Raw genomic sequence first — 16,875 nt, forward strand, 5'->3', positions numbered from 1 at the left:
ATCAACTGAAGTCGGGAGTTTGAGACCAGCCTGACCAACATGGCAAAACCCTGTCTCTACTAAAAATAAAAAATTAGCCGGACATGGTGGCGGGCGCCTGTAATCCCAGCTACTCAGAAGGCTGAGGCAGGAGAATCACTTGAACTCGGGAGGCAGAGGTTGCGGTGAGCCGAGATCGTGCCATCGCACTCTAGCCTAGGCGACAAGAGAGAAACTCCGTCTAAAAAAAAAAGCAAGCCGTCTCAGTGGCTCACGCCTGTAATCCCAGCACTTTGGGAGGCTGAGGCGGGTGGATCACGAGGTCAGGAGTTTGAGACCAGCCTGGCCAAGATGGTGAAACCCTGTCTCTACTAAAAATGCAAAAATTAGCCGGGCGTGGTGGCAGGTGCCTGTAATCCCAGCTACTGGAGAGGCTGAGGCAGGAGAATCGCTTGAACCTGGGAGGCGGAGGTTGCAGTGAGCCGAGATTGCCGCCACTACACTCTAGCCTGGGTGAGAGAGTGAGACTCTGTTTCAGAAAACAAAACAAAACAAAACAACACTGTAGGAGGCCAAGGCGGAAAGATCTCTTGAGTGCAGGAGTTCAAGTTCAAGGCTGCAGTAAGCCGTGATCACACCACTGCACTCCAGCCTGGATGACAAGGTGAGACCCTGTTTCTTTTTTCCTCTTTTTTTTTTCTTTGAGACGAAGCCTCGCTCTTCTCCCCCAGGCCCCCAGGCTGGAGTGCAATGGCACGATCTCGGGTCACTGCAACCTCTGCCTCCCGGGTTCAAGCGATTCTCCTGCCTCAGCTTCCCAAGTAGCTGGGATTACAGGTGCGTACCACCACGCCCAGCTAACTTTTTTGTATTTTAAGTAGAGACGGGGTTTCACCATGTTGGCCAGGCTGGTCTCGAACTCCTGACCTCAGGTGATCCACCAGCCTCAGCCTCCCAAAGCGCTGGGATTATAGGTGTGAGCCACCGCACCCAGCCAGGTGAGACCCTGTTTCTAAAAATAAATTCTAGGACGTTAAAACATTAAAAAAGAATAAAGAAGAAAATAATATTTAAAGTCACACATAATTCTTTTCCTCCCCAAACCAAAACAATAGGAGAGGAGTGTTACACTACTCCAGAGTGTGAACAAATCTCTTTGGGAACATAGAGGACAAGGCAAGTAATGATGACTGGGGAATTGGAGAATGCTTAACATTCTCCAGTTGGGAGGTGACAATTATGCTGGCTTTAGCCTGGAGAAGGGGCAGGGAAAGACACTGAAGGTGGAGGGAATAGTCAGTAGGAAATGATAGAATCACTCTCTTTTTTTCTTTAATTAGAAAGAAGGTAAAAAACTGGGAAAGAGCCTGATACATTCTGAGAACTCTAAGAGGTTCAGTGTGTCTAGACTATAAGAGGTAAAAGAGGGTGATAAGGTTGGAAAGAGTGTGAAGACTTTGTTCATAAAGCTAAGGAATTGGGCTGCTTTCTGTAGGATTGTCCTTAGTTATACTGAGATAGGCAAGGTAATTGACAACTAGAAGCACGATGCTGTTCTTTAGCCCCTTAACTAGAAAGTTGTTACTTACCCTGGCTGGATGCGGTGGCTCACACCTGTAATCCCAGCACTTTGGGAGACCGAGGCAGGCAGATCACAAGTTCGGGAGTTCGAGACCATCCTGGTCAACACGGTGAAACCCCGTCTCTACTAAAAATACAAAAAATTAGCCGGGCGTGGTGGCGGGCGCCTGTAGTCCCAGCTACTTGGGAGGCTGAGGCAGGCGAATGGCACGAACCCGGGAGGCAGAGCTTGCAGTGAGCCAAGATTGTGCCACTGTACTCCATCCAGCCTGGGCGACAGAGCGAGACTCCGTCTCAAAAAAATAAATAAATAAATAAAAGAAAATTGTTACTTAGCCTAATCACCCCACCAGATTTTCCTCTATGTCCTCATTTTTCTGTTACCAAAGTTGACAGTTAGGAAAAAAAAAAATCCTTATAGGAGGTTGCAGGAAGACAAGACAGTGGCAAATGTTGGAGCTCAGAAAACAATACCCCAAAGTACGGTGCTTTGGCACGCTGAGCATTTTGAACTAAAGGAAATTAAAAGGCATTAGAAGCAGCCTCAGAACCAAGCACTTCCTTTCTCCTGTTTCTCCCCCACCCCAAGCTCAGGGTGGAATTCTCTGAAGCTCCCTTATCTGAAGCTCCTCCAGAAGGAACATAGTTGCCTTTGATCACTGAAATTTCAAAATAGAGAGGATGAAACTCACAGAGCAGGAAGGAAGACTGAGGAAAGTCACCTCATCTAGACAGGCTTTGTCACAAGCCATTGTCTGTTCTTCAGGTCCCATTCAATTTTCAAATAGAATCATTTACAAATGATTGCCTATTCTTTGGGCCCAGTCAACTCTCCCCAAAATCATTTACTGCCTCTCAAAATTGCCTACATTTTTCCCATCTCCATCTCCCTTCTCCCTCTCCCCTACAAAGCTTCAGCCATCTGGCCCTTCTTTGAGTTTCATATTTTGTATGGCTCCTGTGCACGCTTGCATGTTAATAAATCTGTTTGCCTTTTCTCCTATTAATCTATTGTCAGTTTATTTCAGCGGACTTGAAACTTTAAAGGCGTAGAAAAAAATTCCCTACGCCCTGATGAAAATAAGATGTCTTACAGACGTTCTACATAAGGATTTGGCAAACAGAATGCATATGAGTAATCCTTAGCTGTGAAACCATTCTAGTAATAGTTTGTGTTTGGTGCATTTTCCTAAAGACATTGATTTTGGGCATATGGAAAGATTATTCTGTAATATTTGAAAGAGAAAAAAAAAACCTCACAGGTCTGATAGTTCCATTTTTTATTCTGCACTTTATGAAGGATAAATGTATGGAGTCTGTTTCTGGATGGTAGACATGTTATAGGAAAGGGGTTCCGATCCAGATCCCCAGAGAGGGTTCTTGGATCTCCGGTAAGAAAGAATTCAGGGTGAATCTACAAAGTGAAAGGGTTTCACCATGTTAGCCACGATGGTCTTGATCTCCTGACCTCGTGATGCACCCACCTCGGCCTCCCAAAGTGCTGGGATTACAGGCATGAGCCACCGCGCCCGGCCTTTTATAGATTTTTTTGAGATGGAGTCTCGCTCTGTCGCCCAGGCTACACTGCAACCTCCGCCTCCAGGGTTCAAGTGATTATCTTGCTTCAGCCTCCTGAGTAGCTGAGATTACAGGCGCCCGCAACCATGCCCAGCTAATTTTTGTATTTTCAGTAGAGATGGGGTTTCACCATGTTGGCCAGGCTGGTCTCGAACTCTTGACCTCACATGATCCACCCATCCTGACCTCTCAAAGTGCTGGGATTACAGGCATGAGCCACCTCGACGGCCCTATTTCTTGATTATATGCTAAACAAGGGGTAGATTATTCATGCTTCCCCTTTTTACACCATATAGGGTAACTTGCTGACATTACCGTGGCATTTGTAAACTGTCCTGGCACTGGTGGGAATATAGCAGTGAGGACAACCAGAGGTCACTCTCGTCACCATTTTGGTTTTGTTGGGTTTTAGCTGGCTTCTTTAATGCAACCTGTTTTATCAGCAAGGTCTTTATGACCTGTATCTTGTGCTAACCTTCTATCTCATCTCATCCTGTGACTTAGAATGCCTTAACCGTCTGGGAATGCAGCCCAGCAGGTCTCAGCATCATTTTACCCAGCCCCCCACCTCTTTTTTTTTTTTTTTTTTTCCAGAGGGAGTCTGGCACTGTCGCCCAGCCTGGCATGCAGTGGTACAATCTTGGCTCACTGCAACCTCCGCCTCTCGGGTTCAAGCGATTCTCCTGCTTCAGCCTCCTGAGTAGCTGAGATTACAGGCACGGGCCACCACAACCGGCTAATTTTCGTATTTTTAGTAGAGACGGGGTTTCACCATGTTGGTCAGGCCGGTCTCGAACTCTTGACCTCGTGATCCGCCCGCCTCGGCCTCCTCCCAAAGTACTGGGATTACAGGCGTGAGCCACTGCACCTAGCCACCCAGCCCCTATTTAAGATGGAGTTGCTCTGTTTCCAATGTCTCTGACAGATATACACTGAAAAAACTGATTAGATTGATAACTATATAATGGAAAAAAATCCCCCAAGAAGGATGAGTCAGTAAGTAAAAGGTAATCATGCTTCTGAAAGAAAAGAATGCCAAAAAATGCCAGACATACAGTAAGTCTCATGCTGGATTAAATAGAGACATGCCCTAAAATGCTTAAAAGGAGGCTAATGATTAGCCTTCTTTTTAATCATTATTATTATTATTATTATTATTTGAGACAGGGTTTCACTCCATTGCCCAGGCTGGAATGCAGTGGTATGATCTGGGCTCACTACAATCTCTACCTCCCAGGTTCAAGCAGTCCTCCCACCTCAACCTCCCAAGAAGCTAGGACTACAGGCACATGCCACCACACCCTGCTAACTTTTTTTTTTTTGTAGAGACGGGTTTTGCCATGTTACCTAGGCTGGTCTCGAACTTCTAGGCTCAAGAGATCTACCTGCCTGGCCTCCCAAAGTGCGGGGATTAGAGGCATGAGCACCATTCCCAGTCTAATCATTATTTTTATAGTTGAAACTTGTATTTTTCTCTATAAAAAAGTGTGGAAGATTATCTTGCTTTTTTGAAAAAGGTTGAGACCAAACCCAGACAAAGGTTTTATCCGAAATTTGTTGTATGATTTGATTTCCTACTGCAACATGGGTTTTAAAATCAGTCTTTTATTTTAAGGGAAAAGAAATACATTCAAGTGGAAGAGGTTCAAATTTTAAATCATGATTAGTTTTGTATTTGGAAAATAAAACCATCACAATTCAGCTCTAAATATCTAATCAGTTTTAACTAGAGAAATTCTAGATTAAGAAAGAAGAAAGTAAGTTTTGACATGGGTATTTCTGTGTTTCAGGGGCCTCCAAAAGGATGAATATGTACTTATCTTACACGGGGTGAAGGCTGTAAGAGTGAGTATTACAGTAGCTTCATTATTACACAAATCCTGCTCTTGAAATTATTTGTGTAATTTCTAAAAGCAGATAGTCCAGTGCAGTTATTTGGAGGTCACTATGAAGGGCCAGATAAATATTATCAAAAGCCAGAAAAACTAGGAAGCAAGGCCATAATAAGGTCTTGTTTCCTTTTTTTTTTTTTTTTTTTTTTTGAGATGGAGTTTAGCTCTTGTTGCACAGGCTGGAGTGCAATGGCCTGATCTCAGCTCACTGAAACTTCTGCCTCCCGGGTTCAAGTGATTCTCCTGCCTCAGCCTCCTGAATAGCTGGAATTACAGGCATGCACCACCACGCCTGGCTAATTTTGTATTTTTAGTGGAGACGGAGTTTCTCCACGTTGGTCAGGCTGGTCTGGAATTCCCGACCTCAGGTGATCTGCCCACCTCAGCCTCCCAAAGTGCTGGGATTACAGGTGTGAGCCACTGCGCCCAGCCAAAAAGATCTTGTTTACTGACTTCAGTTTATTTCATATGCTTATGCAACAGCCTTACCCGCTAAGTAAGAAAAATGTAGACATGCTTAAGACCTGGAAAAAGTATTGAAAAGGTATCAAAGTTTTATAGAATGTGCAGTACATATTATTCATATTCATTATGATTTTTTCTAATCCTGAAGATAGAAATATAAGCCTACACAGGATCAAATATTTGCCTTGTTTTGTGTCTTCAATTGGCTGGCTTTTTTTTTTGAGACGGAATCATGACATATTTTTTAAAAAATGTAAAAACAATTTTTTTTTTTGAGACAGAGTTTCACACTTGTTTCCCAGGCTGGAGTGCAGTGGCACGATCTCAGCTCACTGCAACCTCCACCTCCTGGGTTCAAGTGATTCTCCTGCCTGATTTATATTTTTCCAGAATTTTCTAAGTATATGTTTATAGAGAATTGTACATACATACAGCTGGGATAATGTATTACTTACATTTAACATTCTGGTTTTCCAATTTAATACTATATCATGGGCATGTCCTCATGACATTTTCTATAAATACCATTTTAATAGCTCTATAATATTTAAAGCTATTTATATTTCATGGTTTACCCAGCTGTTCTTTTATTGTTAGATATTTAAATTAATTCCAATTTTTTAGTACTATATATAAACAATGCTGTGATAGACATTTTTGTCTGCCTTTCTGAGTATTTCCTTAGGATTTCCTTAGTAGAGCCATGAATAAATTTCATGGCTATTCTTAGAGTAATTTTTTTTTTTTTTTTTGAGACAGGGTCTTGTTCTGTTGCCTAGGCTGGAGTGCAGTAGCATGATCATGGCTCACTGCAGCCTCGACCTCCTGGGCTCAAGTGATCCTCCCACCTTAGCCTCCTGAGTAGCTGGGACCACAGGTATACACCATGGCCGGCTAATTTTTTCATTTTTTGGAGAGACAAAGTCCCGCTATGTTGCCCAGGTTGGTCTCCAACTCCTGGTCATCCTGTCTAAGCCTCTTGAAGTGCTAGGATTGCAGGCATGAGCCACCACACCCAGCCTAGTGTAATATTTTTCAAGAATTTGATTTCATTTATTCTATAAATGCATAAATCTTAAACAAATTATTTCAGACTCTAATCAAATAAACTATAAATGTAAAATATGAACAAATATATTCAGGGTCTGAGCAGAAGTTATCTGAAAATTTTTCTTTAGTAAGTCAATTCAAAAGCATGAATAACATTTCATGAAGCATTTTTCAAGTGGATCAATTTTTATTCACTTTTATAGACCCATTATTTTGTTTAACTCATGGTTATTTTGACACACAGTGTTTCTTTATATAATATAGGTTAGGCCTCATTTACTCATTCACTCGGGTGCAGGTGCCCTTTCCCCTGACTTAATCTGTATTAGTGAGTGTTTGCCGTATTACCTCCCATTTAAAAAAAATATATAAGTCTAGGCTGGGTGTGGTGGCTCACGCTTGTAATCCCAGCACTTTAGGAGGCCAAGGCGGGCAGATGGCTTGAGCCAGCCATTGGAGACCAGCCTGGGCAGCATGGTGAAATTCAGTCTTGACAAACAATAAAAGAACTTAGCTGGGCATGGTGGTGGCGCACCTGTAGTCCCAACTACTTGGAGGCAGAGACAAGAGGATCACCTGAACCCATCAGGTCAAGACTGCAGTGAGCTATGATCATGGCACTGCATTCCAGCCTGGGGACAGAGCAACACCCTGTCTCAAAGAAATTGAATAGGCTGGGCAAGGTGGCTCATGCCTGTAATCTCAGCACTTTGGGAGGCCAAGGCGGGCAGATCACGAGGTCAGGAGTTCAAGACCAGCCTGACCAATATGGTGAAACCCCATCTCTACTAAAAATACAAAAATTAACCAGGCATGGTGACACACGCCTGTAATTTCAGCTACTCAGGAGGCTGAGGCAGAGGATTACTTGAACCTGGGAGGTGGAGGTGGCAGTGAGCCAAGATTGTGCCACTGCACTCCAGCCTGGGCAACAGCAAGACTGTCTAAAAAAAAAAAAAAAAAAAGGCCAGGCGGGGAGGCTTGACTGGGCGGAGTGGCTCACGCCTGTAATCCCAGCACTTTGGGAGGCCGAGGCAGGTGGATCACGAGGTCAGGAGACTGAGACCATCCTGGCTAACATGGTGAAACTGCGTCTCTACTAAATGTTAGCCAGGCATGTTGGCATGCGCCTATAGTCCCAGCTACTCGGGAGGCTGAGGCAGGAGAATTGCTTGAACCCAGGAGGCGGAGGTTGCAGTGAGCTGAGATTGCGCCACTGCACTCCAGCCTGGGCAACAGAGCGAGACTCCATCTCAAAAAAAAAAAAAAAAAAAAAAAAAGTACATATATATATACACACACACACATATATATATACACACACATATATACACATATACATACACATATATACACATATATACGTATATACACATATATACACATATATATACATATATACACATATATACACATATATATACACACACACATATATATATATATATATACACAAAAAATTAGGTGGATGTGGTGGTGAGTGGCGAGTGCCTGTAATCCCAGCTACTTGGGAGGCTGAGGCAGGAGAATTGCTTGAACCTGGGAGGCAGAGGGTGCAGTGAGCGGAGATCGTGCCACTGCCCTTTAGCCCAGGCGACAGAGCAAGACTCTGGAGTCTCACCAAAAAAAAAAAAAAAAAAAAAAAAGAAAAAAAATTCAGCCAACAAAGTGAATAAGCTTAAAAAAGGAGATTCTTCCCCTGTTAAGCCTCCAAGTGTTAACAGTCTGGTTGACACTTTGATTGCGATCTCGCGAGACTCTGAGCAGACAGCCCAGCTAACCTGCCGAGACTCCTGACAGAGTGAGACGCTGTCTCAAAAAAAAAGTACTATTTATTTTACTTTTTTTTTTTTTTTTTGAGACAGAGTCTGACTGTCGCCTAGGCTGGAGTCCAGTGGCGTGATCTCGGCTCACTGCAAGCTCCGCCTCCCCAGTTCACACCATTCTCCTACCTCAGCCTCCGGAGTAACTGGGACTACAGGGGCCGGCCACCACGCCTGGCTAATTTTTTTGTATTTTTGGTAGAGACGGGGTTTCATCGTGTTAGCCAGGATGGTCTCGATCTCCTGACCTCGTGATCCGCCCGCCTTGGCCTCCCAAAGTGCTGGGATTACAGGCGTGAGCCACCGCCCGGCCAACAGTAGTTTTGAGACGGAGTCTGGCTCTGTCGCCCAGGCTGGAGTGCAGTGGTGCGATCTCGGCTCACTACAACCTCTGCCTCCTGGGTTCAAGAGATCCTCCTGCCTCAACCCCCCTAGTAGCTGGGATTACAGGCACACGCCACCATGCCCAGCTAACTTTTTTATTTTTTATTTTATTTTTTTGAGACGGAGTCTCGCTCTGACGCCGGGCTGGAGTGCAGTGGCCCGATCTCGGCTCATTGCAACCTCCATTTCCCGGGTTGTCTTTTTAGTAGAGACAGGTTTCACCATGTTGGCCAGGATGGTCTCGATCTCTTGACCTCGTGATCTGCCTGCCTCAGCCTCCCAAAGTGCTGCGATTACAGGCATGAGCCACCGCGCTTTGCTTTTTTTTTTTTTTTTTTTGAGACAGAGGTTCGCTCTTGTCGCCCAGGCTGGAGTGCAATGGTACGATCTCGGCCCACCGCAACCTCTGCCTCCGAGGTTCAAGTGATTCTCCTGCCTCAACCTCCCAAGTAGCTGGAATTACAGGCATCCGCCACCATGCCCAGATAATTTTTTTTTTTTTTTTTTTCCAGTAGAGACGAGGTTTCTCCATGTTGGTCAGGCTGGTGTCCAACTCCCCATCTGAGGTGATCCGCCCACCTCGGACTTCCAAAGTGCTGGGATTACAGGCGTGAGCCACCGCACCAGGTCAGAAATAGTACTTTCAAATGTGGTTCCACTGGGCAGGTATACATGTGGCTCAAGGACTTCAGAGAGCAAATGATATCTGACTTCAGAGAGCAGTGATATCTGATTCTTTTTTTCTTTTTTTTTCTTTTTTTGAGACGGAGTCTCACTCTGTCGCCCAGGCTGGAGTGCAGTGGCGCTATGTCTGCTCACTGCAAGCTCCGCCTCCTGGGTTCATGCCATTCTCCTGCCTCAGCCTCCCGAGTAGCTGGGACTACAGGCGCCCGCCATCACACCGGGCTAATTTTTGTATTTTTAGTAGAGACGGGGTTTCACCATGTTAGCCAGGATGGTCTCAATCTCCTGACCTCGTGATCAGCCCGCCTCGGCCTCCCAAAGTCCTGGGATTACAGGCGTGAGCCACCGCGCCCGGCCCTGATTCTTATTTTAACATATCCTTCACTGTGTTATATACTACGTTATACTTTTATTCTTTCTTTCTTTTTTTTTTTTTTTGAGACAGTCTCACTCTGTCACCCAGTTCAGTGGCAAGATCTCAGCTCACTACAACCTCTGCCTCCTGGGTTCCAGCGATTCTTGTGCCTCAGCCTCCAGTGCACCACCACGCCCAGCTATTTTTTTGTATTTTTAGTAGAAATGGGGTTTTCGCTTTGTTGGCCAGGCTGGTCTTAAACTCCTGGGCTCAAGTGATCCACCGTCTTCGGCCTCCCAAAGTGCTGGGATTATAGGTATGAGCCACTGCATCCAGCCTACTTTTCTAATTCCAAGCCTTAGTAAAAATCTTAACTACATATGGTATAACTAGGAGATAAATGAAGGGTCCTGTATCTACTCTTTGAAGGAAAGTAGAGCTCCATGTTTGAAATCAACAAGGAAAAGCTCTTAGAAGACACCAGTAGAGAAGTCAAAAGGCAAATAAGTAAATTTGTGAAAAATAGAAGTCCTGCCAGGTGCGGTGGCTCACGCCTGTAATCCCAGCACCTTGGGAGGCCGAGGTGGGTGGATCACAAGTTCAGGAGACCGAGACCATCCTGGCTAACATGGTGAAACCCCATCTCAACGAAAAATACAAAAACAAAACAAAACAAAACAAAACTAGCCGGGTGTGGTGGCATGTGCCTGTGGTCCCAGCTACTCAGGAGGCTGAAGCAGGAGAATTGCTTGAACCCAGGAGGAGGAGGTTGCAGTGAGCCGAGATCTCACCACTGCACTCCAGCCTGGGTGACAAAGCCAGACTCTGTCTCAAAAAATAAAAAAAAAGAAAAATAGAAGTTCTTTTCTGTGATCTTTCAAATGCTTGGGAGAAGCTGGGTTTTCCTGCTGTCAGTCACTCAGGATGGGAGGTTCTGATGGTTTTATTTTGCTCTTGAAGAAAAGGGTGACCCCAGAAGCTAGGTTAACTAAAATTTCCAAAGTTAGACGAAAAGGGAAGGAAAGAGATGAGACAATAAATCTAGGTTTCAAAAGCAAGGCTCTTTTTATTTGTTTATTTTTTTTAAAAGCTTTGTTTGTTTTAGGAAGACAAAATTAGGTTGCTTTCAGGCCCAAAGGATGTCAAGGAGGTCCATCTCTAATTCTGTTTTCTCTGTACTTCCCAACTGGATTTTCTTCTCTCCCCACAACTATACCTTGATCTTCCAAAAGGAGACAATGCCCTGTCCTGTTTCTCAGTTTAAGCCTAAAGATAAAATTCTAAAGTTTCTAAGCAGCTTTTAGTTGTCTGTTTTTCTGATCTGGAAAGGTGTCCCAGTGCTAACTTCCATATTGTTTTTCTGCTAGAGCTAAGAGTTTTTCTTTTATTTTTCTTTGATACCACCCCTTTATGATCATGAAGTTTATTCTTAGAAGTAGTCAGTATTTCTGAGCCCAGGTAATACCTACATGTCCTCATTTATTTAACAAGAAATTGGCCTTGGTCCTTATTTCAATTCTTGTTCTAATAATCTGCTTAGTGCCCCTCTGTCCCTTCTTAAAACCAGGACCAGTCCTCCAACTGAAAGCAGAGATATCATCCATGAGGGGCTATAATACATAGTGAGGATCAGTTTCGCAGATGCTGTTAGTCTGTCCTCTTGGATTTCTGTGTTGTTCTCCTTTATTTCCTGCTTCCTTACCCCTACCAGGAAAAAAATCCTACTTGTTGGGATTTTGGTGATTAGAATATTGGGGATTATTTTACCCTTGGATGCTGTTAGTCATTAGGGCTGTTCACAAATACTCAGGTTCTCTTTCTCATGACACGGTAGGATTACATTTTCTGCCCTCTTTTTTTCTTTTTTCTTTTTTTTGAGACTGAGTCTTGCACTGTCGCCTGGGCTGGAGTGCAGTGGTGCGATCTAGGCTCACTGCAACCTCTGCCTCCCAGGTTCAAGCGATTCTCCTGCCTAGGCCTCCGGAGTAGCTGGGATTACAGGCGCCCGCCACCACACCCAGCTAATTTTTTGTATTTTTAGTAGAAAAGGGGTTTCACCTGTCTCGAACTCCTGACCTCATGATCTGCCCGCCTTGGCCTCCCAAAGTGCTGGGATTACACGCGTGAGCCACTGTGCCCAGCCTCTGCCCTCTTAAAGTTAGGTTTGGCCATCTGACTTTGGTGGCCACTAAAATATGAGTGGAAATAAAGCACACTGCTTCTAGGTGGAAGCTTTATAATGGCTACAGCAAGACACTGCAACACTAGCAATTAAATTTTATGATCCCTACTGTGGCAATTTTGAAAACATGTGTCTCAGTGAAGCCTCTACCAATCTAAGGACCTCAGTGATTACAATGAGAGAGTCCATGCAGTGGATGTTTTACTGAGCTCCCCAGATGCACCTTTTAGGTCTAAAGCATTCTTTCTCCCAACTGTTGGAACTGCTGGTGGCTGACAGTGCTCAGCTGGGTCCCTCTCTGGGGGTAGCTATTGGCTAAAGAGAGCCCTTTTATCAAAGGTCACATCTCTTTCTCTCTCTCTTTCTTTTTTTTTTTTTTTTTTGAGATGGAGTCTCGCTCTGTCACCCAGGCTGGAGTGCAGTGGCACGATCTCGGCTCACTGCAAGCTCCGCCTCCCGGGTTTCAGGCCGTTCTCCTGTCTCAGCCTACCGAGTAGCTGGGACTACAGGCGCCTGCTGCCACGCCCGGCTAATTTTTTGTATTTTTAGTAGAGACGGGGTTTCACTGTGTTAGCCAGGATGATCTCGATCTTCTGACCTCGTGATCGGCCCGCCTCGGCCTCCCAAAGTGCTGGGATTACAGGCGTAAGCCACCGCGCCCGGCCGGTCACATCTCTTTCATATGTGCAGCCCACATCCAGTGACTGCTTGGTGTGAAGGTATAATTTTACTGGGTTTTGCCGGGCGCAGTGGCTCACGCTTTTAATCCCAGCACTTTGGGAGGTCGAGGTGGGCGGATCGCCTGAGGTCAGGAGTTCGACGCTAGCCTGGACAACGTGGTGAAACCCTGTCTCTACTAAAAATACAAAATTAGCCGGGCATGGTGGCACAAGCCTGTAATCCCAGCTACTCGGGAGGCTAAGGCAGGAGAATCGCTTGAACGCGGGAGGCAGAGGTTGCAGTGAGCTGAGATCGTGCCAATGCACTCCAGCCTGGGCTACAAGAGCGAAACTCCGTCTTAAAAAAAAAAAAAAAAAAAAAAAAAAAATTAACTGGTTTTACCCAACTTGGTTAGGCAGTCTGTCTAATGCTGGATTTCCTACTCCAAGGCAGCATTCAAGGAGCCTAAATTATCAGCAGACTTGAGGGACTTTTTCCTCAAGTACCCCACTGAAGGAATCTTGAATGAAAAGCTTGCTGGGTTTGGGGGGTCTTTTAGGTGTGCCTTAAAGTGTTAGCAGACACAGATTAGGACAATGCTGAAAGGCCAGCCCAGCTCCAGAATTCCTGCAGGATTGATTGATGCCTCAGTTGCAAATGTGTTGCAATTCAACTTCTCCCTCTGCCCAGTCTTGCATCCCTCAATCCCCACAGAGGTTGTTCTTGCCATCATCAGGTAATAACCTCCTGCATAGAAATTTCAGAGTTTCAGTGTCTATTTCCTGTGAACTCAAGTTGCGATGGGTCCCCTGATGACTTATATCAAACATGTAACGTGTGAGAAATAAACCTTTATTGCAATAAGATGCTGAGATTTGGGGAATGTTACTGTAATTTAGCCCATCCTAATTAGTACAGATGCCAAACCTCACCTGCATCACCAGTCCTTTGTTCTCAGCTGAGCTTGACTTACATTGTCTGCCTTTTGTCGTGGACAGTTTTCTTGCCAAGTCCTAATTCTGTTCTTTGATGTTCTTTCTCACTGTGAGTGAACAGCCATGTCCCAACTGAAATATCACAAGAAGGAACAGAAAAGGGAAGAGGGTACATATCTAGTTGTCTACCTACCAAGTCAGCGGCATGTGTTTTTTCATGTGAATTTCCTAAGACCTTTTCTATGTTCTATATAATTTATCATACATTTATAACATGTACAGTAGTCCTCCCTGCCCCTTATCCACAAGGAACTTGTTCCAAGACCTCCAGTGGATGCCTGAAACTGCAGACAGTACTGAACCCAATTGCTATAAACTGGAATACATTTCTATTATGTCTTCTACCCACAAATTTAATGCCTTTTCCATCTTAACTAAGCACTTATTACACATTGTGGCCATCAATTTTGCAGTTTGAGGTATGGCAGCAAAACTAGCATGAATTTATTTGTTCTTCACAATCCAGTTTCACAGATAAGATTTTTTTTTTTTGCCAGAGTCTCTATCGCCCGGGCTGGAGTGCAATGGGCAACCTCCACCTCCTGCGTTCAAGTGATTCTCTTGCTTCAGCCTCCGGAGTAGCTGCTGGGATTACAGGCATGTGCCACCACTCCCAGCTAATTTTTGTATTTTTGGTATAGACGAGGTTTCACCATGTTGGCCAGGCAGGTCTTGAACTCCTGACCTCAAGTGATCCTCCTGCCTTGGTCCCCCAAAGTGCTGAGATTGCAGACGTGAGCCACTGTGCCCTGCCAAAGATTGATTGTTACCAGCAGTCTTAGCAACCTCAGCCTATAATTTTTTTCCTTCCTTATTAAGTCAAGAACTCTGACTTTTTTTTGTTTTGTTTTGTTTTGAGACAGAGTCTTCCTCTGTCGCCCAGGCTGGAGTCCAGTGGCATGATCTCGGCTCACTGCAAGCCCCATCTCCCGGGTTCACGCCATTCTCCTGCCTCAGCCTCCCGAGTAGCTGGGACTACAGGCGCCTGCCACCACGCCTGGCTAATTTTTTTGTATTTTCAGTAGAGACAGGGTTTCACCGTGTTAGCCAGGATGGTCTTGATCTCCTGACCTTGTGATCCGCCTGCCTCGGCCTCCCAAAGTGCTGAGATTACAGGCAAGAACTCTGACGTTTTAACTTACAGGAAGCACTTTACAGCTTCTGTATGGCTGAATTACCAGCATCACTACTCTTGTGCTTTGGGGCCATTATTTAGTAAAACGAGGGTTAGTTGAACACAAGCACTTGGATACTGCATACTGCCACAGTCAGTCTGATAAGAGAGTGCTACTAAGTGATTAAGGAGATTATAGCGGATACACTGTACAAACCATGATTCACATCCCAGAAGGACAGTGTGGGATGGCAGCGATGTCCTCACAGCTAGTTAGTAACAGTACTCAATTTAAAATTTATGAGGCCAGGCACAGTGGCTCACGCCTCTAATCCTAGCATTTTGGGAGGCCAGGAGGGAGGATCACCTGAGGTCGGGAGTTCGAGACCAGGCTCAACAACATGGTGAAATTCTGTCTCTACTAAAAATACAAAACTAGCCGGGTGTGGTGGCACACACCTGTAATCCCAACTACTCAGGGGGCTGAGGCAGGAGAACCACTTGAGTCTGGGAGGCGGAGGTTGCCGTGAGCTGAGATCGTGCCATTGTGCTCCAGCTTGGGCAACAAAAGAGGAACTCCGTCTCAGAAAAAAACAAAAACAAAAAAAACCCACTTATTGTTTATTTCTGGAACTTTCCATTTAATATTTTCAGACCGTGGTTGACTGCAGGTAACAGAAACGGTGGATAAGGGGGAACTACAAAAAGGACACTTAATGTTTCTTAGAAAAAATCTTAAGCAAATAAAAATTGAATGATGAAGTACTTGATCTCAATTTGAGGAAGATAAAAGTGTACTACGAATTAATAAACTTTAAACTTTCTGTACCTCTAACATACTAAAATCCAATTTCTCTTAGTGCTAGAAACTCTCTCTCAGTTCTTGAAAGACAAATAGTAAAACAATACCGGTTTCTAATTTAGACCTTTTGGGCAAAACAAAATACAGTAATAAAGCTAAAGAATCGGTCGGGCGCGGTGGCTCACGTCTGTAATCCCAGCACTTTGGGAGGTCGAGACGGGCGGATCACGTGAGGTCAGGAGTTCAAGACCAGCCTGGCAAACATGGTGAAACCCCGTCTCCACTAAAAATACAAAAATTAGCCGGGCGTGGTGGCGCCGTCTGTAATCTCAGTTACCCGGGAGGTTGAGGCCGGAGAATTGCTTGAACCTGGGAGGCGGAGGTTGCAGTGAGCCGAGATCGTGCCACTGCACCGCAGCCGGGTCGACAGAGCAAGACTCCGTCTCAATAAATAAATAAATAAATGAATAAATAAAACCTAAATAAATAAAGCTAATGAATCAAAGCATATGCTCTTCGTCTTTTTAAGGGATTTTACTAGGTAGAATTTTTTTTTCTCTGTCTACAGGGTAAACAGCATAAACATATTTCAACTAAAAAGAGTCTTAGAATCCGGGGTTGGTATTGCTACAACCCCTAATTATGTAAGATGTTTAGTATAACAGAACCAGTTTAAGGAATGTGGAGATTTATTTACATCAAATTCAGATAAAGAGATAACAGCAGACTAGAAGAAGCAAGCAGAGCATGACTTAAGGAGTCTATGACTGTATCTGTGGAACTGCCCTTAGCCACAATGAAAGACCAGCAAAACCAGCCTTCAGCATAACCCTCCTGCCTGGTAGGAGATGGGAAGGCCAGACTTCACCCCTCAAGATCGCCCTCCCACGCGCATTTTCCACCTCGCAGCTAAGAATTCAGTCCAGACTTCCGATCATGGCGCCACGCACGTCACCTTCTCTCCTCGCCGCCGGCAAAATCCCACCCACGTCGGCTGACCCCGCAGCGGGGTGTAAGGGCGGGAGGGATCCCGTCTCCTATACTGATCGCTTGTACAAACCAGATCCAAAAAACGCACTACACAAATCCTTGGAAACTGCTGTACCAACGGGATCTTCTCAATTCCTTGAGTGCAAAATGATCCCACTCTCTATCCCGACACAACTCTAGCTCAATTTTCCTTTCACGTGCCCTAAAAAGCCCTCAAGGCCCCCAGCCTTGGTGAATCCAGGCCCTCTCTCGGGTTGGGCACCGCGCTGTACGGACAGACGCGCGCACGCAGCGGGACGATTTATAGAATTAAAAGTCTTTTTTTTTTTTTCTGGCTTCGC

Source organism: Pongo abelii, chromosome 11, assembly GCF_028885655.2.
Source record: "Pongo abelii isolate AG06213 chromosome 11, NHGRI_mPonAbe1-v2.0_pri, whole genome shotgun sequence".
NCBI classification, from domain to species: Eukaryota; Metazoa; Chordata; class Mammalia; order Primates; family Hominidae; genus Pongo; species Pongo abelii.